Source organism: Lacerta agilis, chromosome 6 (genome assembly GCF_009819535.1).
Source record: "Lacerta agilis isolate rLacAgi1 chromosome 6, rLacAgi1.pri, whole genome shotgun sequence".
In the NCBI taxonomy this organism is placed as follows: Eukaryota; Metazoa; Chordata; class Lepidosauria; order Squamata; family Lacertidae; genus Lacerta; species Lacerta agilis.
In genome coordinates, this window is record NC_046317.1 from 54,984,938 (window position 1) to 55,005,281 (window position 20,344).

Below are 20,344 nucleotides of genomic sequence, written 5' to 3' on the forward strand. Positions count from 1 at the left end.
TCCCGCATAACGTGGTGCATGCACACCATTTGGATGGCAATGCCCATCAACTTTGGGGGAGGGGCAGCCCCCTCAAATATTTTAGGGGGAGCAAATACCCCTTGGCCCCTAAGAGTTGGCTCCTGTGATATAGATACAGATATCCTTGTAAACAGGCCCAGCAACAGCATTTGCAGAATGCTAGCCAGAGATGGGAAATCGCCTTTCAGCAGGATGTGCGCCTCCGAGGCTGGCCCTTGCACGCCGCAAATTATATCCTGTGCCACACACGCAATTATGGAATTAGATATTTGCCGGAGGTGGGCGGGGTTGGAAGTCTGGATTTCTTTCTCCATCTCGATTTGCCTAAAAATGTAAACGGGCAGGGGAGGGGCCGAGCCGGAGATTCCCCTCCTCTCGTGCCCCTCGCCCCGCGCGACCATATGTCCCCGCCCCGCAGCCCTCACCACAGGGTGCGCCCAAGGCGAGCCGACCTCCCGCCCACCCAAGTGTTGCAAGGGACTGTCTGAGCTTGGAGCAGCCGCGCCAGCTGAGGAAGACCATGCATTATGGATGCCGCTTGCAAGTCACTCTCGCAGGCGCTGACTGGTCCTGGCAAATGAGGTAACGAAGGAGAGGAGGGAGGGAGGGGGTGCCCCCATCTCTCTCTCTCTCTCTCGGTCCCTGGAACGTTGGGGGGGGGCGGAGAGGGAGCGCGCAGGGGAAGGGAGGGGAAGGGAGGAGCACATCCTAATGCAGAGATGCTGCAGTGGCTCAGGGCGCGCACACATAACACAGGCAGGCAGGCAGGCAGCACAAGGCGAAGGCTCACCTGCAGAAGGAGGGCAGGCGGCAGAGAGGAAGGTTGCTGCTGCTGCTGCATCAAGAGCTCCCAGGCTCTCCTCGCCCAGGCACGCCACACGCGCAAACACGTGCCGATCCAGCCACTCTCTCTGCCCAAGGTAGGAGGAGGGGGCGCGGGATGTCCTTTTAGGCTCCCCTGACTCTGTTCCCAAGATTTGGGTTGCTCCGGGAGGTGCAAGCTAACTTTCAGTCTAGGGGGAGGGGGCGAGAGAGAGAGATGGAGACCATGACATCAGTCGTTCAGCCACGCCGTCGCACCCGAGCAGGGCTGTCTAGTGATGGCAACGGGTTTGGCGTGGGCGCATTGCACGGGCATGGCATGGATGCCAGGGAAGGGGCTGCCGGTTCCAAGGGAGAGGTGCCCAAGAGGGTCGCCAATCAGCGAAAAGAGAAGGGCTGGCGGCGGGACGGGGTGCGGTCCCTGTTGAAAGCGTGTTTATCTGCGATGCTTTGCAAGGGGTGTCGGAAGAAGTGGTGGCAGGAGGGCCCAGGTTTTTTGACTTGCTTTTCTGAACCGGTGCCACGTAGGTGTGACCAAGGAAAGCGATGTCGAAGCGACCACCCACACCTGAACTGGAAGAGATCTGGGGGAGGGAGCGAAGCAATAGGATGGGATCCGTTTCAGTTTTCCTACTGCAAGCGGTCTCTCTCCTCTCCTCATTAGGGCTGCAGGGGGAAGGGAGGGCTTCTGTTCTATGTGGGTGTTGTATTTTTTATTTTTTATATTTTTTGTCTTCAAGCCTGTTAAGCCACTTTGGACACACACACCCAGGTGGAGAAGTATGTGCAGTAAAAGTAGAAGAGGCTGTTGGGTTGGTGTGGGGACTACTTGATGGGGATGGCCTTCAGGTAACAGAATGGATAAGTGCCCAGACAGTCCCAGTCTTTGCTGGTTTTGTGTTTCATTCAGATATGGAGCAAACTCAGACAACTTTTGTGACCCAGCAGGCTGAGTGGAACTCCTTAGTTTTGTAAGGTAGCCCATCAAGTGCTAGATCAGTTACTTGGTTCTTCTTCCTGCCTGGGAGTTTACTAAGAGCCTTGCAAGGGGGGGGGGGAGGAAAGTTGTCAAGAACCTGGGAGGCTGCACTACTTGCCTTCATTTGGCAAGATGGGTGACAGGTTGTGCAGGCCTGACCTATGCAAGTTTCAACTTCTTTTGCGTCAAGGCTGAATGAACGAGTTGTTAAAAAACGACAATTTTAAATATGAGAGCTGTTTGCCCTTTCTATCCAGAGCATCTCTGCTTGTGATTGCACCAGATCCATCCGGCATCATGTCCAGCCATCTGCTAATGCTCTCACCCGGCAATAAGATGCCATTCTAGCCTTTGCATTTCACAGCTTGTTTGTAAAGAGTGGGGCTGGGGCCAAACGCCTCTTCTCTACACCTGTTTGTGTGTGAGATGCATTGACAGCCTGACAACTGAGGCTAGTGCAACATACTTTTGAGAAAGTGGGCTCTGCTGCTGTTTTCTGAAAAGCCTTCTTCCTCAGTAGGTGCCACTGGGTTGTTGTTTTTTGCAGCCGAGTGGGCGAGAGGCAGCTTGGAGGCTTGCAGCTTCAGCCATCGCTTTCTGGATCAAATAACTGAAGTGCTTGCATATTCTACCACAGACCACACACTCCACAGCTCCCATGATCAGGCATTTGTTTGTGATGCACAATTTAAATAAAAATTTGTAAGGTCAGCATTTGGTTTATGCTTTTCAATTCAATAATAATCAGTAAACATATCATTGCCAAAGGGGCCGTTTATTTGTCTAATTCCTCCTGGTAGATGCTGAGGCTTTGATCCCAGAACCTGTGGCACCATGAAGGCAGCAACAGATCCCTAACCCCCTAGTCCAGTAGAATGTGGTCTCACTTACACGGTCCACAAGACTCTGCAAAGGGTCAGGGCTTTATAACACCAGCCTCCTTCCTCTTTCCAAGCCAGGTCCTGCCTGCTTAGTTGCTAGCAGTTGCATCACTGTCCTTTACCCAGACCACATTTCACATAAACCCTTGTGGATTTAAACTGAACATATTTCTGCTCCCCACGCAGTCCCTGGCCCATCTGGCTACAAGCAAAGCCACCTGGTCCATTTCTCTTTACTTATATACACACAGCTGTTAAGAAGGCTGCTCTGAATATGTGGGGAAGGGGGCAGAGGATGAGAAAGCATGCTGAGACCAGCCTGAAGTATGAATTAACTTGAAAACAACACAGATGATTGTGAAAATACATTGCATGGCTGACTGTGAAGGCTGCACTGATCGTAGGGGAGCCCTGAACAGATAGCTACTACTGCTGTGATTGATTTGGCCAGTGATAGTTTAGCGGATTTGCAAGCAATCCAAAGTGTAAAGGAAGGTGACAGACTGGATGTCTTAATCTAGAAAGTCCAGCATCCTTTTGTTCATTCCATCTTGCCTCTTTCTGATCTAGCGACAGGCATGCAAGTGGCACAAGGTCTATTTAGAACTGCCAACTTATTCCTGTATGTTTAGCAGGCAGGTAAGAGGCAATTCAGGAAGTGGAGGTTTTCCTAGTGTGGTGATACAGCGTCAGGCAGGAGAAGCATCACCTGCTGGTTGTCATTCTGTCACACAGCTGTTAAAAGCACAGGAGCCTTGTCCCAAAATAAGCACTAGCAACTCTAAGCTTCTTCTCCCATCTGCAGGATCAGAAGCAGGTTTTCCACATCAGTCTTTGATTGTGGGTCATCTGTTGTAAATGATTTGGGTTGAGAGGCAGGTATTTACATATGTATTACAGTACCCCAATTCCACCCTACTTCCCAAGTGTTCTTTATTCTTCAGAAGAAATCCTGAAATATGCAACCTCTTAATGTTTTCATGGTATGCTCCCTTGAATTTTTTAAAAAGGAAATAATTCCCCTTCTCATCTAGTTTTTACATCAGAGATTGAGTAGAGTGGCAAATTATTGCCTGAACTTCTCTTTTCCCTCTTGGGAGCATTATTAGGAGTATAAACAAGAGGAGGTGAAATTTAAACAAAAAGTAAGTGAGAAGCAACCTGTGACTTCCTGTGTCTTTACTCTCTTTAGCTAAATCTGCTTAGCTGGTGGAGGTAAGTGAAGTGGATGTAAGTTAGGGTGCCCATTTATGCATCACCAAAGAAAAGAGAGCAAATCTGCATAAACTTTGCATGTGCTCATTTAATATACATAGATGCAAATTCAGAAATGATTTAAATAGAAACCAGTGTAGAGGAGAAGAATGTGACCAATTGATTTGAGTGCCTGGTTGTTCTGCTCTGCCGTTTACGTGTTCACTGTTGGTGGCAACTTAAGGACCTTCTTCTCTTTCAAATGGACTTGGGCTGGACAGCCCTTCAAGTAGAGCAGGATTGGAGACCCTGTGGTTACAACGTCTATCATCCCTGACCACAGGCAATGCTGGCTGGGGCTGAAGGGAGCTGGAGTTCAACGAGTGCCATGCGTTCCTCACCTCTAAAATGTAGGGCATCTTTAAATAGTGGTCTGTGCTCTCTCAAATAAGACATATAGCCACTGTGAGCAGCACTGCAGGAATGAGTCCTGACATAATTGAGTTTAGGATCGGACTTAGAGGAAGAAACTAGACAGGATCCTGGGGCAAAAATAACAGAAGCGCAGCAGGAAGATGCTTGCAGGATATTGAGGGAGCCTAAACAACAATAACATATAACTGATGGCATTGGTAAAGAATGACCAAAAAAGGCACTACTGATTTGCACATGCTCCCTGTTAGAAAGCTGCTAGCATATGGATAGAACTAGCAATTGTCAGATACAGACTGCAAAACCTTTGTTCCCCATACTATGATAAGAGTGCTTGTTTCACCTACCTTTCTTGGGATCTCTAGTAGCTGTTCTCCACTTGGAATCAAATGATCCTTCATGCTTTGTGGTTGCTGAGGAATGGCAGCTTTCTTCTCTTATTCAATAGGGGTTGGTGAGGTTTGTTCCACTTGTTTCATTAGCTAGGTATGAGTAGCACTGGGTTTGTTTCGTAGAGGCAGGTGTGAAAGGTTGTGCAGATTGAGGAGATATTATGTGGAGGGAGTACCTTCACTTATGTGGACTACAACTGAGAAAGGGAAAGAGAAAAGGGGGGTATTAAAAAAAACACCTGGTAGGATGATGCATAAATATGAATATATACCCAAAAGGGAAAACGTTTATTTTTATTTTTAAAAAATGCATAATTGGCTACAACCCTATGTTCAGGCCTCAGAACGTCTGCAGAAAGCAGAGGCTAGGAGTGGAAGAAAAGCAGATTTCATATTATCGAAGCTCTTGGAAGCCCACTAGATAGAAGCAAGCTGCTGAACCCATAGCATTACCAAATGGTCAGAGAGCTTGATATCTTTATTAGAGCCCACCACTTCTCCATTGGTAATGGGTTCCCTTGAGGTGGTGCCCTTAAGAATGAGTGCTGAGAGAAAAATCATTGCCCTGTCAACATTGGACCAGCCATGTGCCATTTCACTTGCTTTCTGAGCTTCACACTGTCCCATAGCAGAGACCTTTCCCTTATGCAGTTCTTGTTGCCTGTTATTTCTGATGTTGGATGAAGGTAGATTAACGAAGGAAAGCCCCAGAGTGAAGCAAGGGCTTCACAAATGCTTCAGAACTAGGATATTTAAAAGGAGCTTCTTTGAGGCTTTTTGTTCCAGCATGGGAGCAGACAGGGGGCATTCAGCTAGCTCTCTAGCGGATACTGCTGTTGCTTGCTGCCTCATCCTAAGGTGTTTCTCTCATTGACACTGATAAGGTAGACTTCTTTGCCAAAAGTTCATACAGAGTTTACAGGGAAGAGAATGTTGCTAGCTTTCTACTTCAGCTCCCAGCCAGGCAGGCCAAAGAGGCCAAAGAGTGGTGACTGTCCTGGGAGCTTAAGGCTGTCCAGTGGGGTGTTAAGAGAGCAAGTCCACAATCCCATAAATTCCATTTAAGCCTATCAAGGCCCTGCCCTCAGCAGTGGCCTTGCCAATTCTGATAATGGGGTTGGATCTTCACTATGAGAATCATAGAAACATAGAATTGTCTCTTTTTTAAGTTGTACAGTCTTTTCTACAGATCAGTTACATTTGTATTGAGACATTAGTGTTGAATACAGAATAAGGTCAGGAAGAAGAGGGGTGTGTGTGTGTGTGTGTGTGTGTGTGTGTGTGAGAGAGAGAGAGAGAGAGAGAGAGTGTTTTGCTAAGCCATTGTTCTTCCCTTCCCTTCCCTTCCCTTCCCTTCCCTGCCTCTGCCTTCCTTGCTCACACACCCACTCCAGGTCTGTGAACAACCCCACCCCCCTCTCCAATATACATATTCACTAAGCACCATTGCTGATTTCCTTAAAGCACCTGGTTCAAAACACAGCTCTGTTTACTGAGAATTTTGAAGGACTCTGGTTATGAATAATCCTTGGACTACATGTTCTGTAAGCTTGTGCTTTTTGGTTTATGATTTCTGAGACAGGAATATTGTTTGTTGTGAAAGATTTTGATGGGTTTTTTAGAGGAAAGATTTGATGCAAGCCTCTTTGAACGTTTACTTGGTGCAGATAGGAAGTCAGAATATACATCTTTTAAGTGACTGGATGAATAGGACACTTCAAGTAGTCCAAGCACTGTTTCTTATCCAAGGAGACTACAGTCCTGTTGTGGCTTTATAATTTGTCTTTCCCCCAAGTTTCCAGCTCCTTGTCCCAGCTTTATAGGGCTGGAGCAAGGACAACATCAGTGTCTTGAAACTGGCCTAGGTAGGCACTAAGGGAGCATAGCATGCCATGTGTAAAACAGCCCACCGTCCTCTCAAGGCTGTAAATAAGCAAGCCTACTTGTAAGTAAGCACACAGTTGTACGTAAGCACACTTACCTGGCAGTAAGCCCCATTGAGCATAGTGAGGCTTACTTCTGAGGAAGCGTGCCTAGGGTTGTATTGTACGGCTGACTCACCTTCTGTAATGCTTCCTGTTAAACAGGCTTAGCTTATAGAAGGAAATAGTGTTCCAGAGACAGCAGTTCATTAGGAAGCCTTTGTGGAGAACTGCAATTGTGGCTCATTACTTCATAATGTTCCTTCCTGACTGGCAGATACTCCTTGCCCTACTGGCACAGAATATCCCTGACATTTCTTTTCTGGCTCTTTTCCTTAATTGATTTCTCTGGGTTTTGATATGCTGCGTTTTGATGCATTGCATTCCATATTCTCCTAGTCATTGTTAGAGGGTGACTAATTCCCTCCCCTGCCCCCTCTCTCCTACGCCGTTAATTTTTGTGGTCTCTTCTCTGCTGTGTCTTCACTCTGTCCTTGTACTCATAAAAAGGTAAATGGAGACCTTAAGCAGATGAAGCCCTGGATGGTCTCTGTCCCTGGTGGCTTATAGCCTTCGTATTTCTCTCTGTTCAAGTCAGGCATCCATCGCTGCTGGAGCTCAATGTCAGCGCAGATGTCTTGATCAGAAGATTTGACTGTAAAGTAGTTTACTTGCTTGCTCCCCCGGAAAAAAAATAAATCATGGATGCTTTCCCCATTTCTTGCAGATCATAGAATCATAGAATCCTAGAGTTGGAAGAGACCACGAGGGCCATCCAGTCCAACCCCCTACCAAGCAGGAAAAGTTGTTTCCCAATTGCAAGACAAGGCAATACAAAGTATATATATATATATATATATATATATATATATATATATATATATATAATAAGTGTAGCATGCCCAGGAGTTTTACCCAGAAACTGTAGCAGTGCATTGCATTGCACATTTAATTTGTATACTGCCTTTCTATTTTACTATACCCAAGGTAGTTTAAAAGCTGAAGAAACAAAGAACGTACACCTTGTAACAGTCCAATCCAATACAAAAAATGTAATAATAAAACATAACTTCAAAATAAGCAACTAATATCAATTGAAGTAATATTCAACAATCCATTAGAATAGTGCAGGATATAAAATATCAGCATATCAAAATTAAACAGAAATCCCCTCTTAACAATTGCAATAAATAATTTCTAAATTATAGTCAATAAAAACAATGGCAAGTCCCAGTGAATAAAACAATACAATACAAATTGAGAAGCAGAGACTGGAGGGTGGGGCAAGGCAGGTGGAAAAGAAGTCTCTCCCCTCACAGTTCTTCCTCTAAGCACAGGGTTGGTAAGGACTTTTCCAGCAGAAAGCTAAACTGCAAACTCCTAAGACCCAACTAGCTACAGTATATAAGGGCAGAGCTGAAGATCAGGTAAACTTTATGGAAAACAGTTATGTGAAATCGACCAAGTTTTGGAGCCCCAGATACACAGAACCTATGTTTTGTCGATTTTGGCAAAAGTGGCAAGGGCCAAACTTTGTCATATTTCCACAAGTCCTTTAAATTTTGTGTGTAGCATTTCTTTGTACAACATTACAAGATTTTTATAGCCTCATTTGTAGTATTAGCATTCTGGGAGGGTTGCACAAATCTGTGCATGAGAGAGAGGTGGGGGAGGGGGTGGGGAGAAGAGAATGACTCACTATTCCCACGAGCTCTTTAAAAAGTCTAATTGAACCTTAAAGCAATGGGAACGCTCTTTTGTCCCACCCAATCTACTCCTGTCCTCCTTTCCCTCAGTCCTTACCATCCCTAAAATATCCATCTCCATTTTCTCATTTCTGTAGTTAGCTCCTGGAAACACAATACAGTCAAAGCACATCCAACATCACTTCCCCAAGGAATCATGGAAACTTTAGTTTGTCAATGGTGCTGGGAATTGTAGCTCTGTGGTGGGAAAACTGCGGTTTCCAGGGACTTTGGGCGGGGACCATGTGATGGGAAGGTGTACTTAGTTGTCACGTAATGTCAGATGGTTGGCAGGTGGAAGGCTGCACCCAAATGTCATAGTTGAGCTGTGGGGTAGGAAGTATCCAGTCCTTTGACCAAAGCCAGCTCCTTACCCCTAGTGTGTCTGAAGGCTCTCTCTCATAGGTGAAATGTTCCTACCTGTTACCTTCCCTTCCCCCTCAGCTTCCAGACATCACTTGTCCCATTGCAACCACAAATAAGAAATCAGAATCTGTTTCAACTTGTGCTTCAAGTTATCTGTTTCAAGTTATGCAATTTTTAGTGCAGTTTTAATGTTTTTGGGTGAGATGGAATAAATTTATTCTTTTGTTGTTCTTTTCTCTTGTCATCCACATTGAATATCTCAAAAAAGAAAATGGATTTAAATAAATATACATGTTTTAATGTGGGTGTCCAGATACCATGAGCATGTACAGGGATTGGGTACTTCATTGTCTCTTTCTCCAAACTCCAACCAAACCAGTTTTTGCAGTTCTTTATAAATCATGAACATAATTTCCCATATTAGCTCCTGATCTTCCTAGACCTTTCAATCCCAGTACTAGGTGGAAGTCTAAATTGCTATGTGTCCTGCCATTGAATGTTCTGTGAATATCATATAAGCACACTATTGTAAACAGCAAGACAGGGGAAAGTTTTTCTGAGATGTTGTAGAGGAGAACCTAGGAATCTATTGTTGGCACTGACTGGCAGCAGATTTCCAGGATTTTAGGCAAAAGTCTCTGCCCTACCTATAGATTTTAGGGAATGTACTGGGAATCTTCTGCATGCAAACCATTTGATCCACCACTGAGCATGTCCCTTCCCTCTATTATCTCCTGTGCTGGCATTTTTGACCCAGGTGAGATTAGCACCACCAACTTGCTCAAGGCAGAGATTTAGGAACTTTTATTTCTGGTGTTCCCAGAAGCTACTTCAGTTTTGAAGTTTCTGCCTAAAGTTCTGCATTCCCTGCTAAGGCTTGTATTGTTCAACACTTTCAGCTCTCTAATCCTTCTGTACAGTGGTATACCTCAGGTTAAGAACTTAATTCGTTCCGGAGGTCCGTTCTTAACATGAAACTGTTCTTAACCTGAGGTACCACTTTAGCTAATGGGGCCTCCTGCTGCCGCCACGTGATTTCTGTTCTCATCCTGAAGCAAAGTTCTTAACCCAAGGTCCTGTTTCTGGGTTAGTGGAGTCTGTAACCTGAAGCGTCTGTAACCCAAGGTACCACTGTACTGGATTACCAAGACCACTCTTTTAAACCAAATATTAAATACCTCTGAAGCACCTCTTTTTATTCCATCTTAGATATCCTGTAGATATGTGGAAAGTATGTCAGCATTTGGGCTGAGATATCTAAAACACAGGATTGGTCAGTCTTCTTTGGGTATACCTTCATATCAGAGTAACTACTACCATCATCATCATCATTTATATCCCACTTCTATCTCCAAGAAGCTCAAGGTTGTTTACATGGTTCTCTCTGTCCACATTTAAGCTCAACAACAACCCTGTGAGGTAGACTAGGCTGGGAGGCACTGGCAGGTCCATGGTCACCCAGGGAGCTTCCTGGCCAAGTAAGGATTTGAACCCTGGTCTCCCAGCTCCTAGTCCGACATGATAACTGCTATACTACACTGGCTCTCTTGTTATTTCATAGGAAAAATTACATGTAGGTCAATTTCTGAGAGATATCCTTAAGTCACAAAGCTCTGCTTTTGTCCCAAGGCCCAAACTGGGTGGTGATGATAATTTTTCATGGTACTAGCATAGTCTCATGAAACATGGGTGACATAGTCCACATTTCTCACCCACCTCCACCTCATCTCCAACATTATCCAAGTATCCTTGCAAGGTTACTGTACCTTTCATACAAATCATAGCAAAACAGTAAGAATCGTACTACTGCAACAAAACACAACCAATCCAAACCTAATTTTATATCCCTGAATTTAATAAGTTGATCCTTAAAAGCCAAGGTGATAATCCCTTAAAATCGGGTTTTAAAACTGAAAATGGAAAGTGTTCAAATTGTAAAATGAAGTCAAATTTGAATTGTATTTCTTCCCATCTGATTTTGAAGGGTTGGTGGTGTCAACAAATTCCAAGCCAGATGGCAATCCTGGCACATTAAGACTGCAGTCCTATGCACACTTGCCTGAGTGAATGTCCCCTGGCAATCAATGGGGAATCCTAAGTAGGCATAAATCAGAGTACACCAGGGGTAGTCAACATGGTGCCATCCAGATGTTTTGAACTACAGTTCCCATCAACCCCAGACAGCATGGCCATAGCTGTCAACTTTCCATTTTTTTGCGGGAAATTCCCTTATTCCAGTGCCGTTTCCCAATGCAAAAAAAAAAGGGAAGGTTGACAGCTCTGAGCATGGCCAGTGGTCAGGGATGATGGGAGTAGTGATCCATACTATCTCGGGGGCACCAGGTTGGCTAGTTCTGCAAGATGTCTTTTCTTAAGCTCTTCTTTTTAAAGAAACCTTTTCACATTCTTCAGTAAAGTTGATGCCTTATAGCTGTTGAGGAAGCCAGAAGCCAGGAGGCATCTATCAGTAGCTGAATTTGATCAGCAGTCAGCATCCATTAAGGAATTAAGAAATCAGTTACCTATAGTACAGAGTGAGCAACGCCAAAAATAAGTCATGGATGCATCTTGGAATTATTTTATGCATCGAAAAACAACTATAATACATAGCCAAGGAGAGTTAACAAACAGCTTTAGGTTCTGCCATTCCAGCCAGAAAAACAGTCACCAGGAGCCTGCCAAATGGCAGCAGCAAAGAACAGCTGAGGGCCTTGTGAAGAAAGGCAGTGTTGCTAGCATAACATTAACTAAGCAAGGAGCACAGAAACTACACCCCCTTTATTCCCCAATTCATTGTAGATGCATCCTGTGCACTTATAAAATTAAGATCCTACACTCTTCAGACCCAACCCATCACACATCAGCCAATTATTCAGAATAACTCAGTTTCATGTGCATTTTATTAATATCAAAATTATGGTCTTTCACTCACACGCATGTCGTCCAGAGGGTAATCACTGTTGACTCTGCCAAGATGTTGGCAAATCATCATGATGGTTCTATACAGAAACTAATGCCAAGGTCATCTCCTTGTGGATTTGTAAAGCCAGAGCTGTCCCCCACAATGTCTAGTCCCTCATTACTTTTAACAGCACAAGTCCTGTTGGTTTTAATAGGGCTAACTTCCCATTGCAGGAGGTGGGCTTGGACTTGGGGTGCTACACTTTACCATATTTACTGAGGAAAAACATAAGTTTGTTATCTGTTGGAGAATCATAGTTTAGACATTAACCTGCAGGAGAGACAAACTACTTCCATATGGTGGCATTTCTGAAATACAAATTACCATTCCACATGGCACATTTTCATTTAGGAGGCAATACTGGAAGCCTCATTTCTACCTATGCATCACAATACAGAGAGGTATCCCATTGTCCATCCTCATCCAATCTGGAACAGATTCCCAATTCAACAAAGAAATCAGTGTGTGGAAGCAGCTTCCATGTGTGTTATCCCTCTTGTTGAACCTGGGCAATAGTTACTGTAGCATATGATGAATTATTAGGCTTGTAGTGATGTTTGCTATAATAGCTTTGATATGTGGCTTAGATTAATCATTCTGATGACTTTTAAAACACTATATCTTTGGGCAACGGTGAAGAGTGCTGAAAGGAAAGCAACGTTGTCCCATGTTTCAGAGCTTGGATTGGCTTATGATTGATATTGGAATGGTTTCTGCAATATTCAAATACACATGGTGATACAACTATGTATTTTTTTAATAAATAAATAGCTTTTGGAAAATGAAGAATGAGATTTTTTAACCACCATTGATTCTTTTAAGGCTTGCAGGATTGCCATCATTTTATTGTCCCAGGTCTTGGGCTGTCCTTTATGGGAGAACTGTTTCTTGACCTGTTTTGAACTGTCCTTCCTGGAGGCTTATCCACACTTCTGTTTGCCCTGCCGCTTTCCCCCAGGGAAACCTGCAGTTTAGCACTAAAACAGAGCAAACGGCAGCTGGGTTGTCCGTGGATTGCCATTTGCTCTGATTTATCACTAAAGAATGGGTTTTCCATGGGAAAGTGGCTGGGCAAGGGCAAAACCACTCTGATCTGTGCCTGGAAAGCACAGGACAAGCAGAAAACAGCTCAGACCCATGCTTTCTAAGCACAGGACAAGCTGGTGTGGACGAGTCCCTAGGTTTACTTTCTGGTTGTTTATTTGTGTGCTTACTCTACAGATTTGGCCAGATTTCAGTTTGCAGGCATCTAATCAAATTAATTTGCGAAAATTCAGACATGATTGACTAGGGCCAGTCAAATTTGCCAGTATGTAGAGTGGATGTTGAAGAGGATCTTAATGATGCCAGGCTACTTCTAGCACTCGTTTGATTGTGAATTTGAGCTGGGAGCTGAGCTCTTGCATTCTGCTACTGCATCGCCCCAGGCCTTTTCACATGAGAGAGAGGAAACCCAAGAAAGAGTTTTCCAGTCATGTGATCCTTTCTTTGGGGGAGAGGGAGGGAGCAGGGAGGCTTTCACTTTCAGCAGCAGACATGCCTTGAAACTGCAGTCAAAGGGCAAATTTTCAAGGGTAATGCTCAGCACTTGCTCCACATACATTAGTTTTCTGTTGTGACCACATCCCATCATGTAGTCGAACAATGAATCAGTAAAGCCCAAACCCCCAGTCCTAGACCAGCCATTAATGAACATACCACAGCCCTACAGGGTATTGGCAGTAGTGAGCAAATAGAAGATGGCTGGACTTATGCCATATACTGTACTGCTTTCACCTATGTAAAAGAAATGTTCCAATTATCATATTGCTAAAGGATATGAGTAACATACCTCTAACTCAGCAAACAGTTGCGGTGCGAAACCTTTTGGGCCATTGTGTAAATTGTGAATAGCAACATAAGATAACAATAAAATAATTGTGCTTTCAGGAGCATCCTGATTTGTTGCAATCAGAAGCTGGTGTTGTTTATTTTTGCTCACAGAAATCCTGATTAAAATATTGTCATTTCTTAGATTTACACCCTGCCTTCCTCCAAGGAGTTCAAGGCAGTCTACACAGTTCCCTCCTTCCTTATTTTGGATCTCAAAACAACCCTCTGAGGTAGGTTAGTGAGCAGAGAGTTAGTGAGCAGGGATTGGACATGGATCTCGCCAGTCCAAACCACTACAGTACGCTGGTGCATAAAATACAATTTCATTCGTGCTTTAAGAGAAGCAGGTTTGGGAGTTGTCCAAGATTTTCAAGGAGGTTTCCATTTTGCCAGTTGTAGTAATCGGGTATTTTGCCTGGAACACTAAAACTAGCAAATTTCAGCAGCAACTCTGGTTTGAGCCCTTTGAAATGTAAGGGGCTTTGGAATCTGGGGCTTTGATCCATTTCTGGCAGTGTTCATCACCATCAGTTGCAGATAATAGTAGTTTATTATTAGTAAACAAGCGGGCAAATGATTGGCTGTTACTATTTTGAGAATAAGGAAACAGAGACGGAAACGGCATCAATTATTTCATGGCCTTTACAAACAAGAGAGGTAGAATAGAAATCTGGTGCCTTTGTACTCTTTTGCAGCATCTCTTTCTTTTTTGCAAATGAACTTTCGCATGGCACAAGCCCTTGTACCCCTGCTTCATCCACTTCAGCAGCATCGGAATAGCCCGGCTATTGTGGGATGCTGCAGCTGCAGCAAAGAACAAGACTCCTGCCCAAGTCTTTTGCTGGTCCCCTGACTGGAGGGGTTTAAATGACACTCATCCATTCTGGTTTAATAGATTGCATAGCCATCATTGCTCAAGACAGCCTCACATCTCATCCCATTAATACCCTCTCCCTGGTTGTAGGCTGGAGGCTGATGAAGGGAGGGAGGAAAGAAGCAAGGTACTGCCAAGCTGGCAGAGCCCTGCCAGGCCCTGTAGCCCTGCAGGGTGATGAGCGAGGGCTTTCCTCCTGCTTGTCAGAGCAAATCAGAAGAACTCAAAGTGGGTGCACGTGTGAACTTCGTGAGGAGCAAAGGAACGTGAGCAGAGATGCATGGTGGTACTGATGAGAAAAGGCAAGGTGATAGGGAAAGCTGAGGGCTTGGCCTGACACAGGTGCACTTGCCTCCCCAGGGAATGTTGAGCATGCATGTGTGTGAGCGACAGTGAAAGGCAGAGGAGAGATTCAGTCCTGGCTTTTCTGGCGGAATGAGGAGGCATTGTTAGCTTTGGGGGTAAAAGAACATTGGGATGTGACAAGAAGCAGTCCAGAAAAGTTAGCAGAGTTAGCGGCGCCGCTTTTGGGGATGAAAACACTCGCAATAGAATGTTTGATGTTTGAAAGAGAAAAGTGTCAGAGCTCAAGTAGGCCTCGAAGCCACAAGCTCTGAAAAAGCGTGACATGTGCGTGCATGCTTGTATTCACAAACTCGCAACCTGCTTGTGGTTACTCAGTGGCGTGAGGAAGGCTCACTTGCAGGCGCTTAGAAAGCCCTCTCATCTTCAATTTTGCACTTCCTAATCCAGAGCTGAGCCTTGATCTTGCAAATGGCTTCTGGGAGTGAGGCCCATCTCACAGCACCGCTGTCAACTTTAAAGACCCATATTTATCATTCTGTGGGTCAGAAGTAGTTTTGTGTGTGCTAAAGGGAATAGAACCTAACATGATTACTACGGCTGCAACATTTTAACAGCACAATCCTATACTGAGGTAAATCTGGCTGGATTCATCCCCACCTAAGTGCACATAGGGATTGCTGTCCCAATTAGAGTTAGATTAATCAGTTAAAGCCTTCTTGATCAACTGAAAAGGTGTCCCCAATTAACTGGGTAATACATCTTTTTAAAGTGCCTTATTTTTTTTAACTTAAAGGTGTTTAGGAATTGCAACTGGCATGTGCCAAGCTGGAAGAGGCTTTCCGAGGGTGGGTGCCTCTTCTAAGATGGTGCCTGCTGCAGAAGTGTATACAAGCCCTGCCTGAAAGCAAAGTCTGTTTTGAAACTCACAATCTTTATTCCAATTCCCCCTCCATTATTATTGTTATTGTAGCAAATATAACAGGAGGGGGGAAACAACAACGTTGTCAGCTGACTTTGATCCTGACTTAAGCATATAATTTAATATAGGCAGCCCATTTGTCCAAATAAGAAGGGTAGTCATAAGATATCCATTCAAGCACAGAAAGGGCAGTGAGAGCTTAAACTACTCTGTAGTAGATAGTGGTGTTTATCCCCCCAGCCTTCAAATATAGCTTGCTCTCTGCAACTATAAAGGCTCACAGGGTCCGCCCACATTTATTGTCTCTCTGTTAGTCTCCAACCCACAGAATTATAAATGCATGGACACCTGCAAGTATCAAACATTTTTCCAAAACGAAGTTACTGTGAAGAATTTTTTTTTTTAATCAGAAAGAACACACCACAGGAAACTTCTAACATTAATAGCCTGAGGTTTCTTTGACTGAGTGACAACCCTAATTGGTACTAAAAGCTTCCTGGTTAGAGGATGCCTTGTAAAAGCCAGAACCAGAATTGCCATGATTGCATGAATTCTGTATTAAAAATAATAATAACCAACATTCTGCCCCGTGTGGCTCAAATTCTGTATTTTATGGTGTGGCTTGTTTTACACAAAATAAATATGTTTGCATATAGGTTGGCTTGTAATTGTGAACCTGCTCTCTCCTCCCTGCTCCTGTGCTTTAACAGCAGCATGGCAAACAGAAATGGAGCAACAGAAGCTTTGCCTGTCATATGGCATAGAGTGAAAATAGTTGTTTGATTTCTGTGTCATGCTGATATTAAAAATGAAAGGAGGAGAGCTAGAAAGATCCTGAATTTTTCATCTAATGCCAAGTTTTGGACTTATTGTATGCTTTTGCCAGCCTTGTATTCGAGCATTAGCTTGGTAGCAATAGATGAGAAGGAATTACAGGCAGACAAGTGCATGGAATTTAATGTAGCTAGTAAACATTTTTTTTTCCAGGCTGGCAACTTTCGTGGACTGATTTACAAGGCTGGTTTACACAGACCTGTAAAGTACACACTGCCCCTGTTACACAATTGGTTCCTCTCTTTGGGAAAATCACTGTTCTTCGTTAATTGGAATATTTGTCCAGTTTAATATATGCAAGCAAAGAGTTTAATATAGTTTGCATTTAACATATGCAAGCCATTGTCAGAGAATGAACTTGAGCAAACAAAAAAGCGGCTCACTGCACCCACCAAAACAGGTTTCCGGTCTAACCAACTAGCGATCCTCTTAAGCAGTCACAAATGTCTGAAGGAACATATCATTTTTTCTCTCAGGTTTCTTTAGAGTGGACGTGATGAGTGAGCGGCCACAATATATTAATACGTGCTTTGTAAAAGACAAATCGTGCCAAGACAAATGGACTAACCAATGGTTTCAATTAAATGCATGTTTGTATTTATAGTGTAGACTTTAGCTAAAGTCTTGTGCGGTGTTCCTATTAACTGGATAAGAAACCTAATTACATCGTAATAACCAATGGATAGTGAGAATGGATGTATGTTTTTGTTCTCTCAGAAAGCTATTCCTAATGTCTTTGATTAAGGCTTCTGTGAGGGTCAGAACAGCCATGTTATTTCTTTCTTGTTTGGGGTGCTTAGAGAAGACATTTTGAGCCTTGTAGACACATAACCTTTCCTGTGGTGGTGTTTTTCATAATCTCACTCCCCCTCAAACCTTCATCACATTGATACTCAAACAGGAGGTTGTGACTATTTCAGAGAAATTGGCTTGGTTTGCACAACACAGTAAGCCAAATTATGGCTTCCTGGGACTACACAAATGTGTGGGCTCCCAAAAAGGAGCTCGCTGCTGCTTTCTCGCCTCACTCACTAACCATGAGCTGTAGCTTGCCATTAATTATAGTGGTGTTGGATGACCCAATGCTAGGGGACGGGGTTGGATGACAGAGCTGAGTGTGGCCTGGCCTGCACCCCTTAAGCAGCTGCTGCCCTCAGGGGACTTTGTTCCATCACCCATGTTGAAGTAAAATTCAGTCACCTGTCTGGGCAGCTTCTGGATGTAAAGGAGGAGCAGGCATCATCTCATCCTTCCGGCAGCAAAATGTTCAGGTCCAGCCCTGCACACAATTAGTCTCTTTATCACTCATTTACACCTTCCTTAAACGGGCCTGTGTCAAGTCTCTTTGGATGTTTTTAACAGGATTCTGAAGAATCATTTGCCATTTTATATTTTGAGATGTACTGTGTTTTTGCTGATTATTCTGATACTTTGTTTTCTGTTTGCTCTTAGTCATTTTGGGTTCCCTCAGGAAGAAAAAGTGGGATATAAGCAATTTAAAGTGGGAGGAAATGAAAATGGAATGAAAAAGTTGCATTTTTATCAGGATACCCTTTTAACAGCTGTGCTAGGGCTTGTCCTGCTAATGTACATAGAACTACGGAATAGCCCACAGCCATAACGTGTGATTTTTCTCCTCTATGATCATTTCCCAAAGTAGGCATCAGCTTGCTCAAAGAATCCTATCAGAGAGGAAAGCAGGAAGACCCAAAGGAACTGTAGGCATCTGGCTATAACATCAGTTCCTTGATAATGGATCCATCCTAGGTCCCGGGGGCATTTATGAGATAGCCAATCTGTCTTTGACTATTAGTAGATGTTCTTTCATGCAGCTTCCTGCACTATCCTAGTGGATAGGAGCATTTGCAGCAGGGCATCCATCAGCAGACTGTTTGACTAGCACCAAGTCAGCTCTGAAATGATATCCCAAGAAAAGAGGCAAATACCACTCTTGCCCCTCTTCTGAATTTAGGTCCTGATTTATCTATAGCCATCTGTGGATGAAGTGCAGAATCTGGGGGCCTCTTTGTGCCTTTGTGTGAACATGGTAAAGAGGCATTTGAAACTTGGTGTGTCATATGGAGAACAGGTATCCTTATCAGAGAGCAAAGATTGACTATGGTTCCCTGTTGAATGGATGCTTGATGGTGAACTCTAATATGTTGCTATGTGGTGTGTAAAACAGACCTAAGAAAACATCTTATCCAGACAGAATCTCCCTCATGGAAGTTATTTTCTGCAGGAAATTGTTTGAGTCTCATGTTCAATTTGCAACCCATAGCAAATGTTTACATGGCCACATTGTAACATGTGATAAACTGCATGCAGGACTTGAGCTATTTATTTACTACATGAATAAGACTTCAGCTTCTGTGGAACATCCTCAAAACTGTTACTGGATCTGCCAATACAGGATAATCATGACAGTACACAACTAGCATGCCTTTTACACAGAATATCATTATCTGCACTGCAGACTTTGCAGCCTAAAGGAGTATGGCAAAACCTTTTCTTGAATTCCAGTCATATGGAGCTGGGAAAAGGATGGAGAGAAATTCTCTTCGTGCAGATATGTTGAATTGTTCATCATTTCCAGCAAATTCCTCATTACCTTTACTAGATGAACAACTGTAAGTGGTTTATGCTGGCTGCTCAACCATAGAACTGCCTTCAAGGCAGCAGCCTCTATACCATGATCAGCTGAATTTGCAGAGAGAAAAATCTTATAATTGGCAGGCTGAAATAATGGACTATTGAATTTGGCCTGCAAAACGTTGGCAAAAAGACTGGCAAACAAAAAATAGACAATATGCTAGATATTTCCAAGCAGCCTAAAAAGGTAAAGGTAGAGGGACCCCTGACCATTAGGTTCAGTCGCAGACGACTCTGGGGTTGCGGTGCTCATCTCGCTTTACTGGCTGAGGGAGCCGGCGTACAGCTTCCGGGTCATGTGGCCAGCATGACTAAGCCACTTCTGGCGAACCAGAGCAGCACACAGAAATGCTGGTTACATTCCTGCCAGAGTGGTACCTATTTATCTACTTACACTTCATGCTTTCGAACTGCTAGGTTGGCAGGAGCAGGTACTAGATTCAATTAGACAGTGGGGGGACAGAGCAGTTGGAGAGAGAAAAAGAATGCAAGTACAGGTCCCCTGAAAATCTGCACTGTTATTGGAGAAATGAGTTGTTTTTTTAATGAGTTGTGTGGATAAAGGCAAATAGAAAATATTCTCAGTCGGGTTTGCAAGATCAATATTTCAAAGATAGGGACATTTTTGTGGAAGTATGTGCTAATCAAGATGTAGGCTGTTTCATGTGGCAAATTTATGAGTGAATTTTGTGTTGATAAATTTATTTCTTTAGCACATATATATCACTTTTCTTCCACCATGGCACTCACATTGGTATAGGTCAGAGCTTTCCAAACTGTGTGTCTGTGACACATTAGTGTGTCGGCTACAGTGTATAGGTGTGTTGTGTGAACGCTCCCCACGCTCCTTCCTGGAAAGGGGTCTAAAAAGTGTGTCACCAACATGAAAAGTTTGGAAAGCTCTGGTATAGGTGGTAGTCTTGGGTGGTCTCCCATGCAGGTATGCCTAGATCAGACCTAGTCCTGCTTAGCTTCAGCATATTAGCCGAATCATGTGCCTTCAGGAGATATTCTAGAACCCATACCCAGCATTGTTTGGGAAGTCTAAGAAACAAAGAACAACAACAAAATCATTACAGTATTGATAGTCTGCCGTCTTGATTCAAAGTAGCATTCAGGTGTGTGTACCCAGATGTAGATGAAAATTTACTCCTTGATCTCAGGAACCATG

The 20,344-nt window shown here is 43.8% G+C and overlaps 1 protein-coding gene across 4 annotated transcripts in view; it reads left to right on the forward strand.

The window, feature by feature from the left end:
* The first annotated feature begins 464 nt into the window (after window positions 1–464).
* Window positions 465–20,344, forward strand: part of CNTN2 (contactin 2) — a 56,871-nt gene continuing 36,991 nt past the window's right edge. For 2 of the 4 annotated variants that reach the window (XM_033152788.1, XM_033152791.1), the window contains exon 1: window positions 466–603. The gene's annotated coding sequence lies outside the window, so the exon portion shown is untranslated. Of the gene's footprint in view, window positions 604–769; window positions 942–20,344 lie in introns of those variants that run through there. The other 2 variants (XM_033152790.1, XM_033152789.1) reach the window with 2 other exon arrangements.